This window comes from Ceratotherium simum, chromosome X (genome assembly GCF_057802395.1).
Source record: "Ceratotherium simum simum isolate JZ-2026a chromosome X, ASM5780239v1, whole genome shotgun sequence".
Lineage (NCBI taxonomy): Eukaryota > Metazoa > Chordata > Mammalia > Perissodactyla > Rhinocerotidae > Ceratotherium > Ceratotherium simum.
In genome coordinates, this window is record NC_141940.1 from 114132950 (window position 1) to 114150016 (window position 17067).

The 17067-nt window shown below is 40.1% G+C and overlaps 1 protein-coding gene across 5 annotated transcripts in view; it reads left to right on the forward strand.

Annotated features, from left to right (window-relative positions):
• ADGRG2 (adhesion G protein-coupled receptor G2) overlaps window positions 1–17067 on the forward strand; it is a 133510-nt gene that overhangs the window by 24400 nt on the left and 92043 nt on the right. For 3 of the 5 annotated variants that reach the window (XM_087427655.1, XM_087427659.1, XM_087427656.1), the window contains exon 2: window positions 9509–9627. The exons of the other annotated variants lie outside the window; for them this stretch is intronic. The gene's annotated coding sequence lies outside the window, so the exon portion shown is untranslated. The remainder of the gene's footprint in view (window positions 1–9508; window positions 9628–17067) is intronic. 5 annotated transcript variants of the gene reach the window in all.

Genomic DNA, 17067 nt, shown 5'->3' on the forward strand with positions numbered 1-17067 from the left:
AGCCTGAGGGAATTCAAAAAGTATGAGGTCTTTGGGCACCAACAAGTTGGGAATGGGCCCCACCTAGAGGAGAGAAAGGGTACTAAAAAGGAAGTCATTTTCTCCAAGCAATGTCTGTTAACTTTGCCAAGGCCTGTTCAAGTCCTCAGAATTATTTTCTTATCAGTTCCTGCAAAATAACCCTTAAAATCAACGAGTTGAGTACTTAGCCTTGCTTTCTTGGATCTATGAGCGATTTGAAAGACTGCTTTTTAAAGAGGGAGTCTTAATGACTCTATGCAAAGGAGAAGTAGAAGTACAACTTCTCATTGGTTTATCTAGCCTTCTATCAACACAGACTTTTTATTAGCCAGAAAATGATGTATAATGACAACAGGTGTTTGTAGTAACAATTCTTATGTGTTGTTGGAGCCTAAAGTACTTTTTGAATCATCAAAGATTAAATTATGTATGGGATGATTTTTATATTAGCTGTGATTTTGATAAAGTCTTAGTTACTGTTTGTTACCAAATGGTAATCCTTGATCAACCAGGATATTTCCACTTCAATACTTCATCTTCCTGCTCTGCTAGCATCAAAATGGTACCTGAGGCAAAGTGAGCCCTTCTTGTGGCTTGTTATTGCTGCGATCAGCTGCTTATGGGTAGTTAGCACAGGTAATCAGAATACTGAGTATCAGTTAGGCACATGGCTTTGACCACTATGTGGCCTTTGCTCCTAGGGGGACCCATTGAGGGTGGATCAGTGTTGGTTCAGTATCTGCTGGGGAAAGTGCATGGAATTCCATCCCCTTTGCATTTGCTCCATCAATGGTGTTATATGGAGGTCCTCAATCCTGACCATACCTTAGCTTTGAAAAAGTGCACAGAGGTAAGCACTATCCTGAATTTGGTGTTTATCTTCTCAGACATTCCTTTATATTTATCTCACATGTGAATATGTCCCTAAGCAACAGAGAATGCTACTTGCATGATTTATTTATTTATTTATTTATTTATTTTCCCCCCAAAGCCCCAGTAGATAGTTGTATGTCATAGCTGCACATTCTTCTAGTTGCTGTATATGGGACTCGGCCCCAGCATGGCTGGAGAAGCGGTGCGTATGTGCACACCGGGGATCTGAAACCGGGCCGCCGGCAGCGGAGCGTGCGCACTTAACCGCTAAGCCACGGGGCCGGCCCATACTTGCATGATTTTAAACTTAATATGATTGGTATCTTTCTTATTGTCATATTCTTCTGCAACTTTCATCTTCAGTCAATGTCACTTTTGTGAGATTTGTTCTTGTTGCTACATGTAGCTCTAGCTGTCTTTTTTTTCTTTGCTCTCTGGTATTCCATTATGTAAATATATGATTTATTTATGCATTCTTCTATTGATGGTCATTTAGTTGTTTCAGTTTTTGTTATTAAAAATAGAGTTGCTGTGAACAGCCTTGAACAAGTTTCCTTGGGCTAATATATGAATGTTTCATTAGGGATTATATCTAGGAATGGAAGTGCTGGGTGGTAGGGTATATGCCTCTTCAGCTGTACCAGATGTTGCCAGATTACTTTCCTAAGCAACAGTGTAGGAGACTTCCTGTTGCTCAGCATCCTCGCCAACATTTAGCACAGTCAGACTTTTGAATATTGCTAAGACGATAGGTATGATATCGTATCTCTTTTGGTGTTTTTTTTTTTATTTTTTTAATTTTTTGTTTATTGCAGTAACATTGGTTTATAACATTGTAAAAATTTCAGGTGTACATCATTGTACTTCTATTTCTGCATAGATTACATCATGTTCACCACCAAAATACTAATTACAACCCATCACCACACACATGTACCGAATTATCCCTTTCACCCTCCTCCCTCCCCCCTTTCCCTCTGGTAACCACCAATCCAATCTCTGTCCCTATGTGTTTGTTTATTGTTGTTATTATCTACTACTTAATGAAGGAAATCATACGGTATTTGACCTTCTCCCTCTGACTTATTTCACTTTGCATTATACCCTCAATGTCCATCCATGCTGTCACAAATGGCTGGATTTCATCGTTTCTTATGGCTGAGTAGTATTCCATTGTGTATATATACCACAGCTTCTTTATCCATTCGTCCCTTGATGGGCACTTAGGTTGCTTCCAAGTCTTGGCTATTGTGAATAAGGCTGCAATGAACACAGGGGTGCATGTACCTTTGCAAATTGGTGTTTTCAAGTTCTTTGGATAAATACCCAACAGTGGAATAGCTGGATCATATGGTAGTTCTACAAAGAAGATATACAGATGGCCAACAGACACATGAAAAGATGTTCAAAATCACTAACTATCAGGGAAATGCAAATCAAAACTACAATGAGATATCACCTCACGCCCGTCAGAATGGCTATAATTAACAAGACAGGAAACAACATGTGTTGGAGAGGATGTGGAGAGAAGGGAACTCTCTTTTGGTTTTGACTTGCATTTCCCTGGGCACTAGTGTCCACTGACTCTTTAAATTTCATCTTTGTGAAATTCTAGTTGGTTGTCTATTTTTTTCTATCACGTTGTCTGTATTTTTTTAAATTGATTTGTAGATGTTCTTTATATATTCTGGATACTAATTTTTAGTGATATATGTTGTAGATAACATCTCCCACTTTGTGGCTTATTTTTTCACTTTTTATGGTATTTTCTGATAGACAAAGTTCTTACTTTTAATATAGTCAAATTTCTTCTTTATGTTTTGTACTTTTTGCATCCCTATCCCAAAGACATAAAGATATTCTTCTATATTGTCTCCTAAAAGTTTTAAATGTTGGATTTTGAAATAATTTTAGTCTAATTGGAATTGAAGGAGGAATCTGTGCGTGAATTGTTTTTCCATTTGGAAAATCTGTTGTCCCAGGATCATTTATTGAACAATTGATCCTTGCCCTCCTGCCCTGCATCTACCCTGGCATCTCCTTTGCTATATCAAGTGCCCATGTATGTGTGCAGCTGCTTCCAGGCTTGCTCAAATTTGGCTTCCCGACGTATTTGTCTAACCGTGCGTGAATACTGCACTGCCTTGATTGCTGTAGCTTTCCAGTGAGGCTTGGTGTCTGGTAGGGCAAGCCCTCCTTTCTTGTTCTTCTTTGTCAAATTGTCTTGGCCGCTTGCTTTTACATTTACACCTTAGAATTACCTTATCAAGTTCCATAAAGAACCTCATTAAGATTTTGAGTGAAATTGCCTTGAATTTGCGTCATGGTACATTTTGCTCCAAAACTACTTTTACATAGATTACCTCATTTGCATCACACAACAACTTGGGAGGTAGGTTAATATTACTTCCATTTCTCAGATGAGGAAACATAATTAGAGAAATTAAATGCCTTGCCCACAGCTCACAAAGCTGGTGAATGGCAGAGCCAGGTCTTTTATTTTTTAAACTTTTTCTTTTTCCCCCCTTTTCTTATTGGGAAATAATTCACATACCATAAAATTCACTCTTTTAAAGTGTACAATTTAATATTTTTAGCATATTCACAAGGTTGTGTAACCATCACCACTGTCTAATTCCAGAACATTTTCATCACCCCAAAGAGAAGCCCTGCACTCATTAGGAGTCACTGCCCATGTCCCCCTCCTCCGCCCAGCCCCTGGCAACCACTAATCTACTTTCTATCTCTATGGGTTTGCCTATTCTGGACATTTCATATAAATAGAATCATGCGATATATGGCCTTCTGTGTCTGACCGCTTTCTCTTAGCATCATGCTTTCAAGTGTCCTCCATGTCATGAATCACAACTTCATTCCTTTTTCTTTTCCTTCTTCATTTTCATCTTCTTTTCTTTTTCATTCCATTCCTTTTCCTTCATTCCTTTAGCCAAGTCTTCTGACTCCAAGTCCAGTGTTCTTTTCACAGTTACCATATTAAATCCATCTGTAATCATCAAGAAGTTAAGGACACAATGAAATTATTATTCATGAGCCTAACAACGAAGTTCTTCAGCCTCACTCCCTGTTGGCATGCAGTAGGCATTCAGACATTGAGGTGAGAGCACCAGAATATAGGATCAGTGTCAGAGTTCTTTAGAAGAATCTTGCCCATGTTGCTTACTCTATGCTAAGCCAAAATTTTGCTAAGCACTATGTCTAGAAAGCTGAATATTGTTTAGGTTGTGAGCTGTGCATTGGATATGCACTTACCTTTGTAGAAATGAAGTAGTATTTTCTTCTGGTGAACATTAGGTAGTTCAATTGAATGTATTATATAGATCTTGGTTTGAAAGAATTACATAAAGCACCTTGTGTAAAGAACCCTTCTTTCTTTAGAAATGTACCTATTCAGTTAAGCATTATTTTGCTGTTAACTTTAACCATGAGCTTGAATTGAACTATGAAGAAAACTGAGAATGAATGACACTACAGTTTGCCAAGCCCTGAACTAAACTAGGCACAACTATATGTTTCCCTGCAAAGCCTGATGAATCAATTCCTTACAGCTCCCCAGACCACTCCCAGTGAACAACTGAACCCACATTTGCCAGGGTAGGGGGAGGGGAGAGGAGGGATTAAACACACACACACACACACACACACACTCATAATTAGTTGATCTGAAACAAACCTCAAGCTATTCTCTTAACTAAACCTAAATCAAGCCAATAATTGATTTAGATTTTAACCAGCTATTTTAGAAATTGTTTTATAAGGCTTTAGTTCTTCCAAATGTTCACAACCCACAAAATTGGTTTTGGAAATGATCTTTTTTCCCTTTGCCTACAAGGAATTGCATGGTTGAGTTTGAGTTCATTCAGTTTTTCTTCCCCTAGGTTTTCAGATAGCATTCTCTTTCTCTCCTTCCTTCTTTTACTTGCTGTGGATTTGCCCTTCTTCCCCAATAGTATGTCCGACTCATTCAAAATCTCTCCATTTGTTCATCCATGCATTCTTTCAACAAATATTTATAAAGTTCTTACTATGTGCCACAGGCCCTTTTCTGGGCACTGGGGACTCAACAGTGAACCAAACAGACAAAACCTCTGCCTTCAACAAAACTTTTCCAGTGGGAGAAGCAGATAATAAATAAGTAAAATATGCGATTATGTTAGATGGTGGTTAGTGCTATCTGTGGAGGAAAGTGATTCAGAAAAGAGGCACAGGGAGCATTGAGGGGTTGCAATTTTAAACAGCATTTCTTTAGGTCACGGTTGGCTAAGTATGGCCTGTGGCCCTCCACCTGTTTCTGTAAATAAAGTTTTATTGGCACACAGCCACACTTGTTCATTTATATATTGTGACTGCTTTCGTGCTACAAGAGTAGAGTTCAGTAGTTGCAACAGAGACCATATGGGCTGCAAAGCCTAAAATATTTACTATTTGGCCATTTATAGAAAATATTTACTATTTGGCCCTTTGAGAGAAAATGCAGATTTTTACATATGATAACTTTTTAGAATTAAATCCATGTTGTGCTTTTCAGCTTCCAAAGCGTTTTCACAAACTCGGCCTCGTCCGAGTGTTGCAGCGAGGTTGTGAGTTGGTCTCGGTAGCTTTGTTTTACAGGTGACTGAACCAAGGCTTGGAGAGGTTACTGTGGTTGTCCAGGGTGGCTGACCTTGTAAAGTGGTGGTGTTGAGCTCTAAAAGCTAGTGCTTTTTCCAGCCTAACCTCCTACTCCTGATGATAGCTACAGCCCAGGTTTTTAGCACCAGGGGCTTCCTAGCATACAAAACACAGAGAGGCAATACTGTGTGGATATCAAGAGAGTGAGTTCTGAAGTGTGGGATCTGAAGAAGTTTAGATCTTCACTCTGCCATTTACCTCTGTGACCTCAGGCAAGTTATTTAACCTCTCTATGCCATATTTCAGTTTCCTGTTCTGTAAAGCAGTTATAATAGTGTGCCTTCTGGGTAGAGTGGTGATATATCCCAGTTTGCCCAAGGCAGCCCTGATTTCTGCCTGTTTTCTCTGCATTAATTAATAGTGCCTCATTTTACTCACAGATACCTACCCCAGTTTGGACATTATTTACGCACCCTAGCTAGGGTCATTGCAGGGATTCAGTACCAATAAAGCGCTTAGCACCCTGCCCAACCAGAGGTTGCTTTTACTAGACCTGGGCTGTTGTTTCTTCTCTCAACGCCATCTGACCCATCACTTAATTTTCTTCTGGCTTGTTCTATTGTTCCATTAAGTCCAGACTGATTCCTGTCTGAAGCGATTTTGCGTGTCTGGGTAAATAGGCGAGCGAGGATCCTCTTCTAGGGCACAGTGCCTTCTGCCTGCAGTGCTCACCCCCAGCGAGCCTGCAGGCTCACTCCCCGACCTCTTCAGCAGGTACTTTGCTCACATGTCTTCATGATGCTTTCACAGGTCACCTCTCAAAAATTGCCACCCCCTCCCACACCCGCTTTGTATCTACTTCCCTCCTTTAGTTTTCTACTTAATACTTACTAGTAACACACAGATTTTATTGAGCAGCTAATAATGTTTTTAGTGTTGTTTTGTTTTGCTGCTACTTGGATAGAAAAAAAAATACACTATGCCTGTAAGATTTGTTTTTAAAAATAATGTATCTTTATTGTTAAAATTTTAGGAATTACAGAAAACCACAATGAAACAAATATAAGCCACCCATAGTCCTACCTCTCCCCCCAGAGTTGGCATTTTGAGGTGTATTAAGAAGAAAGCAATTTTACACCAGCTCTTGGGGGAATGCATTTTCTAGTCTAATCCTATAACCTTAGCTAACAGCTTATAAGCAAATAAAGATTTACTATATTCTCTAAGTATTATAATTTTGATTCCTTTAAGATGCATGTTTCTACTCCATATTTTCATCCAAAACTGGTCTGAGAGAAAATATCAAAATACTGGTCCAGCCTAGTCTCATCTTTAAAAGTAAAGAAAAAACCATGGAAGACCAGCTGGGTGAAAAGGAATGTTCCCCCACTCGGAGTTAAGGTTTCTTGGCATGTTGGCAAAGCGTTAGCCTGACTCCTGCCAACATGAGCCTCTTAATAGAAATGATCATGTAGTGACATACTTTCTATTTGCTGGGCTTTATGATATGGAGCAAGTTGCACATTCTTTCTGTGTCATTGGCTTCTCTGAGAATATAATTCAGTTCCTTATGTGTTGGCTTCACAGCCCCCTTTAAAACTTGTGATTGTTTCATATATTTGTCCATTTACATTTTTGTTTGAGTGCCCCACTGGCCTGTAAGTTCCAGAAGGGCACAGTTGGATCTGTCTTGCTCACCAGTGTGTTCCTAGTGCTGCATGTAGTGCCTGGCACATGGTATTTACTCACTCAATATTTGTTGAATGGGAAGGCGCCGAGCAGGGCAGCACACTTGCTCTCCATGCAGTGAGGCTGTCCTCCTCCTGGGCTGGGGTGGGGACGACCCAGGGGCTGCGAGAGAATAAACCCCTCAAAGGTGGCCTTGGCCCCTCAAATATCATCCTCACTTTCTCCCCCAGGTCCCAAATTCCTTTAACAAATAACAAAGTCATCAATTCAACCATCCGAGTTAGTTTAGTGCCAGTGCCTTTTGAGACAGGAAGTTCATTAGGACCTTCACACTCAGGGATCAAGAGTGGATATTAAGCTACGTTCCTGGGGGCAGTTGTGATAGGGTGGGAATGAAGAGAAGAGCACAGGGAAGGGAGGCAGAAGAGGGGCTGGGCAAGGTGGGACGGCCACGGAGGAAAGAGTACAGAAAGAGCGGTGGGCCCACCGCTGACACAGTCTCTTCTAGAGAAGCACATTCAATTTCACGCATAGTCCGGGCATGTGAAGCAATTAGCAGAGTGCCTGACACACCTAAGCAGTTCATGATGGTGATAACACTAATAGCTAATATTTTGTCTGAGCCTGTGCTATGAGCCAAACTCTATGTTGAGCACTTTTCCTGTACTTACTCAGTACTCCTTCACAAGAATTCTAGGACACAAATATGATGGTTATCCTCATATTAAGGGTAAGGAATCTGAGGTAGAGAGGCATTCAATATCCACGATTACTTTATCCTGCAACTTGTGGTAGGCTACAATTAAATACTGGTCATTCTTATCATGACTCAGTCAAAATATTTGCTGCCTCCCTACACCTCCCTTTTTTCTGCAGTATTATATGTAAAAATGCTTTGATAATTTTGTCAACAATTTGCCATTATTACTGTAGAATAACTAAAGGCACCTTATAATACTTTTAGAATGTGAGTTTTAAATGCAGATATTTTGAGATATTGTACACTTGTTTTTACTTGCATGAACACGCTACATTTTCTTTATTCAGGAAGGATCATTATCATATCGAATGCTATTTTCAATCTATATTTCTAAGTATAATGCTGATAATTACTATTTATTGAGCGTTTGCTATGTGCCAGGGATTGTTTTATATATATTGACACATTTATGTGTCCCAACAACTGTGAGATGGATACTATTGGTATTATCCCCATTTTACAGATGAAGAAACTGAGGCACACAGAAAGACTGAGTTACATGCCTGATGTTTTAAGGGCAGCAAATGGCAGAGCCAGAATTCAAAGGCAGGGACTTATGCCGCTTGAAACGCTCTGCCATTTGCTTTATGAGTGGGCATGGCGCCTTTTCTTTTCTATGGTTAATATTCATCGACAGTTCACAAAGAGTTAGGAAGTTATTGAATATTGCTTCCTGGGAAACCCCACTAGCTGTAACCTGACTTTCCCATTTTGGTCCATTTCCTTTCAACCCAACCCTGTCTAATGGGAACCTGGGAGACTAATTGAAATATCTTGATTCTTATTCACCCTGCACTTCTCTTACTGTAAAATTTTTCATCCATCCCTGAGACTAACCTATGTGACTGTTATACTTCAGATGAGAGAAATAATGTTTACTTTTCCCCTCAGCATTCTAGGTATCATTCTAGTTAACAAGTCACCAGTTTCACCAGTAGAATGTTTTTGGCATTCCATACGCTGACTAGCAAAGTGTGGATTGTTGGTCGAGACCTGGGTAGCAGAAGGACTTGTGGGAGCTGCTTCTGGAGAGTGGCCTTTCTGCTCTCAGGTTTGCTGACCCCTCAAAGAGTTCAAGATTACACTAACTGATGCACACATAATATCACACTGCTTTCCCTGCAGTGAATTAAAGGGAGTTACAGACCTTGTAACAGTTAGGCCCAATGACCTCATTGTTCATGGAGACTTTGGGGTCTGGTGGCAAGCGATTAGCTTTGGGAGTCACTTCACTCATGTGGTCTGCCCCTGTTTTCCCCAAATCTCCTGGGAATTAGTCTCTTACTGCAAGGGAAAGAATAATCCTCCCACACTACTTGGAACACCTCAGTTTTGGAAAAATCATTTAAAAAAATACTGTGAAGCCACCCATGCTGCATCAGTGTTGAAGGGTCATTTGGGAAAAGGCAGCGTCCAGACGCTTGTGGGAGGTAGGATTTTTATGGGCTATTTGTATGTCCAGTTTTGCAGTCTTCAGAGGACTCCATTGGGGCTGTCAATGAAAACCATTGAAGCTGTCAAGTTGTTGTTTGCCAGGTCTCCTGGAAAAACACGCTGACAAATCAGCAGCACTGGGCGAGTCAAAGAGGATCGTGCTAAAAGAAGAAGAAAATGGATGGCCCTGCTCTGGTGTGAGACCACGGCCAAGTTCCCTGGTGAGAGAGGAGTTTCCACCATCGGAGGCTTTCCCCACCCTACCTTACACCATCCAGTCTGCAAAAATAACTCCACTTCCGGTGGAGCCAAGTAGAGTCATTTGAAGGCACCGTAAGCAAAAGGAGCAGGTAGTGTTGATGCTTGAAGAGAACATCCTGATGAGGGAGGAAAAAAAAAAATAGAATCAGGAAAAGGCCAGCCAGCAACTGGGAGATTTTCCTGGATGTAGGAGAGCTGCTTGATTTCCAGTTTCTAAGGAACAGCCGAGAAAACCTAAACCAATAATGTAAGCAAACCCCTCCTTGGGAGTCTCTTCCCTATTCCTCCCCACTTTGCCCTCTCCGAGCTAACAGCCACTTCCCATCTCAATGCTCCTGTTTTGTCCATGCCTGACCCCACTAGGCCCTCTCCAGCATCCATGCCTGTAGTATCCCTACTCACCATCAAAGTTGACCTGATCAATTAAGTCACACTCATCTGTTAATGACCACAGTAATTGAAATTTGCATTCTTTAACAGGTTGCAATGCCTTACAAAAAAATAAGCCTTAAGAGGTGGTCTTTCAGATATCAGTCAAAAATTAAGAACTTTTGGGGTAGGAGAGGAGTTCTCTCACCTCAAATAGTATAATCACTTCTTCATTCATAGAGAGCAGTGCAAACTACTGCCCACGGGCAAAATCCCACTAGCCTCTTGTTTTTGTAAATAAAGTTTTATTGGCACGCAGCCACGCCCATTCATTTACATTTTGTCTAGGGCCATTTTCTTGCTACAATGGCAGAGTTGAGTAGTTGCAGCAGATATCTTACAGCCTTCAAGGCTGGAAAACTTTGCTATCTGACCTTTTACAGAAAAGGTTTGCTGACCCCTGGTGTAAAGGGAAAACTGATTTGTATAATTATTTTGAATCTTCCTCCTTTTCTGAACTCTGATTCCCATTATATTTCATTAGATTTTCATGTGTGTATGACATAAACAAATCTATAGTCTCCCTTCCTTGATTATACCTCTTACTTTGGATTTTTGTTTCACTGAATTGCTCAGACCTTCAGAGCACTGTTTGAGAATGGAGATCAGAAATCCCAGACTGGAACCCCACTTCCACTCTGTCACCCTGCAATCCATTTTCCACTCAACAGCCAAAACAGTCTTGTTAAAATGTGAACACGTCACCCTCTGTTTAAAATCCTTCAGTGACTTTCCATTGCTCTCAGAACAAAACACACAAATCCTCACCTTGGCCACCAAGCCCCAGGTTGAGCTGAGCCTTGCCTGCTCCTCCAGCCTCATCCCTCAGACTGCTCCCCCTGCCCCTCTGTGTGCTGCTTCCTTCTGCCACAGTTGCCTTTGCACATATTGCTTCCTCTACTTGGTATGGTCTTTCCCTGCCTCTTTGCTAAATTAATTCCTCTCACTTGTCCTTCAGGTTTTAGCATCACTTCCACAGAGAAACCTTCCCTGACCCCCTAGGTCAAATCCCACTGTCTTCACCCAGAGGTCCATATGCTTTTCTTGTTGGCACTTACCACAGTTGCAGTTTTGTATTTCTTAGTGTTAATTTTTGTATTACATCTTTGTTTCCCCACTAGACAATAAGCTCCTTGAAATCAGGACTTATTTTGCTTTTCCGTGTATCCCCAGTACCTAGCATGGGGTTAGGAACTTGCCTGGCAGCTTCTCTGTAAACATTTGTGGGTCATTGGGATAATGCATGCAAAGGCATTTTGTCTACCATAAGTCACGGTACAAATGAAAGGGATTATTGCTATCAAGAACAGATGATGAGGAGGAAAAGTCATTCTCTTTAGATGGGGAGGTTCTATAGACAGTTTTGGGACATAGGGAGATATTGGAAGGCGCTTGGGGCAATAAAGTCTTCCTCTGCTCTTCCAGAAGACAGCGTTGGAAAATCAAGAAAAATCTTAGAAATGTGTTCCAGAGGATATACTTCTGATTTATTCTTATTGATGGAAGCCATTAAAATCTCTGTCCACCTGACATTTTGGTGGTCAGTTTCAAAATACATTCACACATGCACCTAGAGAAGAAGAGAACTTCCCCAGGGAATCCTAAGGGAGAAAAGAGTCCCATTTAAAATATTATTTTAAAAAATGAACATTTATCCAACCATGACATCTAAATTGACCTTTCTAAACATTAATGTTGTAACCACAAACAAATGGCAGGTTCCAGGACACCAGGGAAAAGTAAGCTTTTAAAAAGTCTGAAAAAACATCATTCAGGGGAAAAAATAAGTTAGAGTGGGAATAAAGTACAGACTATAAATGTGGAATAGGAAAGAAAAGCATTTTAAGAAATGACCTTCTTCTGGCTTCTGAGTTGTACTGAGAAGTTTGATGTCATTAGCAAGATGATCCTATTGATTTTCTTTTATTCATGTAGTAAACAAATGGAAATCTAAGCATTTTACACTCACAGTGCATTGTTTCCTGTACTTATAAATATACCTTGTGCTCATTTAGCCTGGGCAGCCACAGGAGGGAAGGGGTCTTGGGCTATGCCCCTTAACCCTTGGGTGCCTGGTGTGAAAGGCCTGTTTTTCCTATTAGACTTCCCCTGTGGTGGCAAGGAGTAATGGGTGGAGGGGAGGGCTAGAATACACCTCAGTACTCCATTCGACAGGTCACAGTGACAAATGACTCTCAGGGGGATTATCACCAGCAAATGCCCAGAGATGGGCTGCAAACTCTGCCAAGAGTCTACCCTATGGCCTGCTGGTCCTCAGAAACATCTTGCTGAATCACTTTATGAGTGGGGCTCATGGACCATGCAAGCTTTGCAGAGTCTGCTTGTGCAGGCTTCAGAGGGAGTGGGTTAGAAGAAAATGAGGCAGTCTTCAAATTAGAACTAGGCTGGGCCAGTGTCTTGTACCTGTGGGCCCTTAAATAGGTACTTGTAGTACTTGTAGAAGGAAGAGAAGAAAGCAAGAAGCGTGGGGGTGGGTGGTGGAAATAATGAAAGGAAGGAAGGGTAGATAGAGAGGAAGAGAAAGAATGAAGAGGAAGGAAAGGAAGAAAGAAGGTTATATAAGTTAGCTTATTCTGTGTAACAAAACATCCCCAAGTTTTTAGTGGCTCTAAGCTACAGCCGTTTCAGTAGTTCCCAGTTCTAGAGTCTGCAATTTGGGTTGCGCTCAGCTCGATGTTCCTGCTGGTCTCGGTTGGGCTCACTCACATACCTGCAGTCAGCTGCCAGTCAGCTAGATGACTCTGTTCCCGGGGGTTGGCACAGTGGCATTGACTGGGCACGTGCCTTTCACCATCTTGTAGGCTAGCTCAGGCTGTTTGCATGCTGATGTGATAGAAAGGTTCCAAGAGCAGCAAGAGAGAGCAAACTTCATGCTCAAGCCCTTCTCAAGCTTCTGCTTGCATCACGTTTGCTCATGTCCCATTGGGCAAAGCAAGTGGCAAGCCCAGCCCACATTCAGGGGGTGGAGAAATAGACTCCACCTTTTGATAGGAGGAGCTGCAGAGTCACATTGCATATGGAAAGGCATACTGGGATAGGGAGAATTTTTTTTTTTTGCATTGCTTCAAGAAGCTTTAATAATTTTTAGTCAGGTATAGAAAGATACCTAACTCATTGATACATTGGTTTTCTCAGGTCAGATTGGGAGAATATCTGTCTTTTTATTAAAAACCTCTGTATTTTTTTTATTGATGTCATAATTGTTTATAACATTGTGAAATTTTAGCTGTACGTTATTATTTTTCAGTCACCATATAAATGTCTCCCTTCACCCATTGTGCCCACCCACCAAGCCCCTTCCCCCTGGTAACCACCAAACTGCTCTCTCTGTCTGTGTGTTAGTTTATCTTCCACATATTAGTGAAATCATGTGGTGTTTGTCTTTCTTTGGCTTATTTCACTTAACATAATACCCTCCAGGTCCATCCATCTTGTTGCAAATGGGACGATTTTGTCTTTTTTTTGGCTGAGTAGTATTCCATTGACTATATATACCACATCTTCTTTATCCAATCATCAGTCGAGGGACACTTGGGTTGCTTCCACTTCTTGGCTATAGTGAATAATGCTGCAATGAACATAGGGGTGCATAAGCCTCTTTGGATTGTTAATTTCAGGTTCTTTGGATAAATACCCAGTAGTGGGATAGCTGGATCATAAGGTACTTCTATTTTTAATTTTTTTAATAATTTTATTTATTTTTCTTCCCCCAAAGCCCCAGTAGATAGTTGTATGTCATAGCTGCACATCCTCCTAGTTGCTGTATGTGGGACGTGGCCTCAGCATGGCCAGAGAAGCGGTGCATCGGTGGGCGCCTGGGATCCGAACCCCGACTGCCAGCAGCGGAGCGCATGCACTTAACCGCTAAGCCACAGGGCCGGCCCCTATTTTTAATTTTTTGAGGAATCTCCATCCTGTTTTCCATAGAGGCTGCACCAGTTTGCTTTCCCACCAACAGTGAATTAGGGTTCCCGTTTTCCACATTTGTTATTTTTTGTCTTGGTGATTATAGCCATTCTAACAGGTATAAGGTGATATGTTAGAGTAGTTTTGATTTGCATTTCCCTGATGATTAGTGATGTTGAACATCTTTTCAGTGCCTATTGGCCATCTGTATATCTTCCTTGGAAAAATGTCTGTTCATATCCTCTGCCCATTTTTTGATTGGGTTGTTTTTTTGTTGTTCAGTTGTATGACTTCTTTATATATTATGGAGATTAACCCCTTGTCAGATATATGTTTTGCAAGTATTTTCTCCAAGCTGGTGGGTTGTCTTTTCATTTTGATCCTGGTTTCATTTGCCTTGCAGAAGCTCTTTAATCTGATGAAGTCCCACTTGTTTATTTTTTCTTTTGTTTCCCTTGTCCGAGTAGACATGGAATTTGAAAAGATCCCTCTATGACTGATGTCAAAGAGTGTACTGCCTATATTTTCTTCTAAGAGTTTTATAGTTTCGGGTCTTACCTTCAAGTCTTTGATCGATTTTGAGTTAATTTGTGTGTATGGTGTAAGATAATGGTCTACTTTCATTCTTTTGCATGTGGCTGTCCGGTTTTCCCAGCACCATTTATTGAAGAGACTTTCCTTTCTCCATTGTATATTCTTAGCTCCTTTGTCAAAGATTAGCTGTCCGTAGATGTGTGGTTGTATTTCTGGGCTTTCAATTCTGTTCCATTGATCTGTGTGTCTGTTTTTGTACTGGTACCATGCTGTTTTAATTATTATAGCTTTGTAGTATATTTTGAAGTCAGGGATTGTGATGCCTCCAGCTTTGTTCTTTTTTCTCAGGATTGCTTTAGCTATTCAGGGTCTTTTATTGCCCCATAAGAATTTTAGTATTCTTTGTTCTGTTTCTGTGAAGAATGTCATTGGGATTCTGATTGGGATTGCATGGAAACCGTAGATTGCTTTTGGTAGTATGAATATTTTAACTATGTTTATTCTTCCAATCCATGTGCCTGGGATATCTTTCCATTTTTTTATGTCATCATCGATTTCCTTCAATAATGTCTTATAGTTTTCATTGTATAGGTCTTTCACCTCCTTGGTTAAATTTATTCATAGATATTTTATGCTTTTTGTTGTGATTGTAAATGGGATTGTCCTCATTGAGTTCTCTTTCTGTTAGTTTGTTATTAGAGTATAGAAATGCAACTGATTTTTGTAAGTTGATTTTGTACCCTGCAACTTTGCTGTAGTTGTTGATTATTTCTAATAGTTTTCTGACAGATTCTTTAGGGTTTTCTATATATAAAATCATGTCATCTGCAAACAGTGAGAGTTTCACTTCTTCGTTGCCTATTTGGATTCCTTTTATGCCTCTTCCTTGCCTAATTGCTCTGGCCAAAACCTCCAGTACTATGTTGAATAAGAGTGGCGAGAGTGGGCACCCTTGGCTTGTTCCTGTTCTCAGAGGAATGGCTTTCAGTTTTTCCCCATTGAGTATGATGCTGTGGGTTTGTCATATATGGCCTTTATTATGTTGAGGTACTTTCCTTCTATACCCATTTTGTTGAGAGTTTTTATCATAAATGTATCTTGGATCTTGTCAAATGCTTTCTCTGCATCTATTGAGATGATCATGTGGTTTTTATTCCTCATTTTGTTAATGTGATGTATCACATTGATTGATTTGCGGATGTTGAACCATCCCTATGTCCCTGGTGTAAATCTCACTTGATCATGGTGTATGATCTTTTTAATGTATTGATGTATTTAGTTTGCCAATATTTTGTTGAGGGTTTTTGCATCTATGTTCATCAGTGATATTGGCTTGTAATTTCCTTTCTTTGTATTGTCCTTGTCTGGCTTTGGTATCAGGGTGATGTTGGCCTCATAGAATGTGTTAGGAAGTGTTCCACCTTCTTCTATTTTTTGGAATAGTTTGAGAAGGATAGGTATTAAGTCTTCTTTGAATGTTTGGTAAAATTCTCCAGAGAAGCCATCTGGTCCTGGACTTTTATTTTTTGGGAGGTTTTTGATTACTCTTTCAATCTCTTTACTTGTAATTGGTCTATTCAGATTCTCTGTTTCTTCTTGATTCAGTTTTGGGAGGTTGTATGCGTCTAAGAATTTATCCATTTCTTCTAGATTGTCCAATCTTTTGGCATATAGTTTTTCATAGTATTCTCTTCTAATCCTTTGTATTTCTGTGGTATCCATTGTAATTTCTCCTCTTTCATTTCTAATTTTATTTATCTGAGCCTTCTCTCTTTTTTTCTTGGTGAATCTGGCTAAGGGGTAATCAATTTTGTTTATCTTCTCAAAGAACCAGCTCTTTGTTTCATTGATCCTTTCTACTGTTTTTTTTTTTTTTGTTTCAATTTCATTTATTTCTGCTCTAATTTTTATTATTTCCTTCCTTCTGCTGACTTTGGACTTTGTTTATTCTTCTTTTTCTAATTCTGTTAGGTGTAGTTTAAGGTTGCTTATTTGGGATTTTTCTTGTTTGTTAAGGTGGGCCTGTATTGCTATGAGTTTCCTTCTCAGGACCAGTTTTGCTGCATCCCATATGAGTTGGTATGGTGTATTTTCATTTTCATTTGTCTCCAGATGCTTTTTGATTTCTCCTTTAATTTCTTCAATGATCTGTGGGTTGTTCAGTAGCATGTTGTTTAGTCTCCAGGTCTTTGTCACTTTCCCAATTTTTTTCTTGTAGTTGATTTCTAGTTTCATAGCATTATAGTTGGAAAAGATGCTTGTTATGATTTCAATCTTCTTAAATTTATAGAGGCTTGTCTTATTTCCCAGCATATGGTCTATCCTTGAGAATGTTCCATGCATGATTGAGAAGAATGTGTAATCTGCTGCATTTGGATGGAGTGCTCTATATATATCTATTAAGTCCCTCTGGTCTAGTTTTTGTTTAAGTCTACTATTTCCTTACTGACTTTCTTACTGACTTTCAATCTATCCATTGATGTAAGTGGGGTGTTAAGATCCCCTACTAT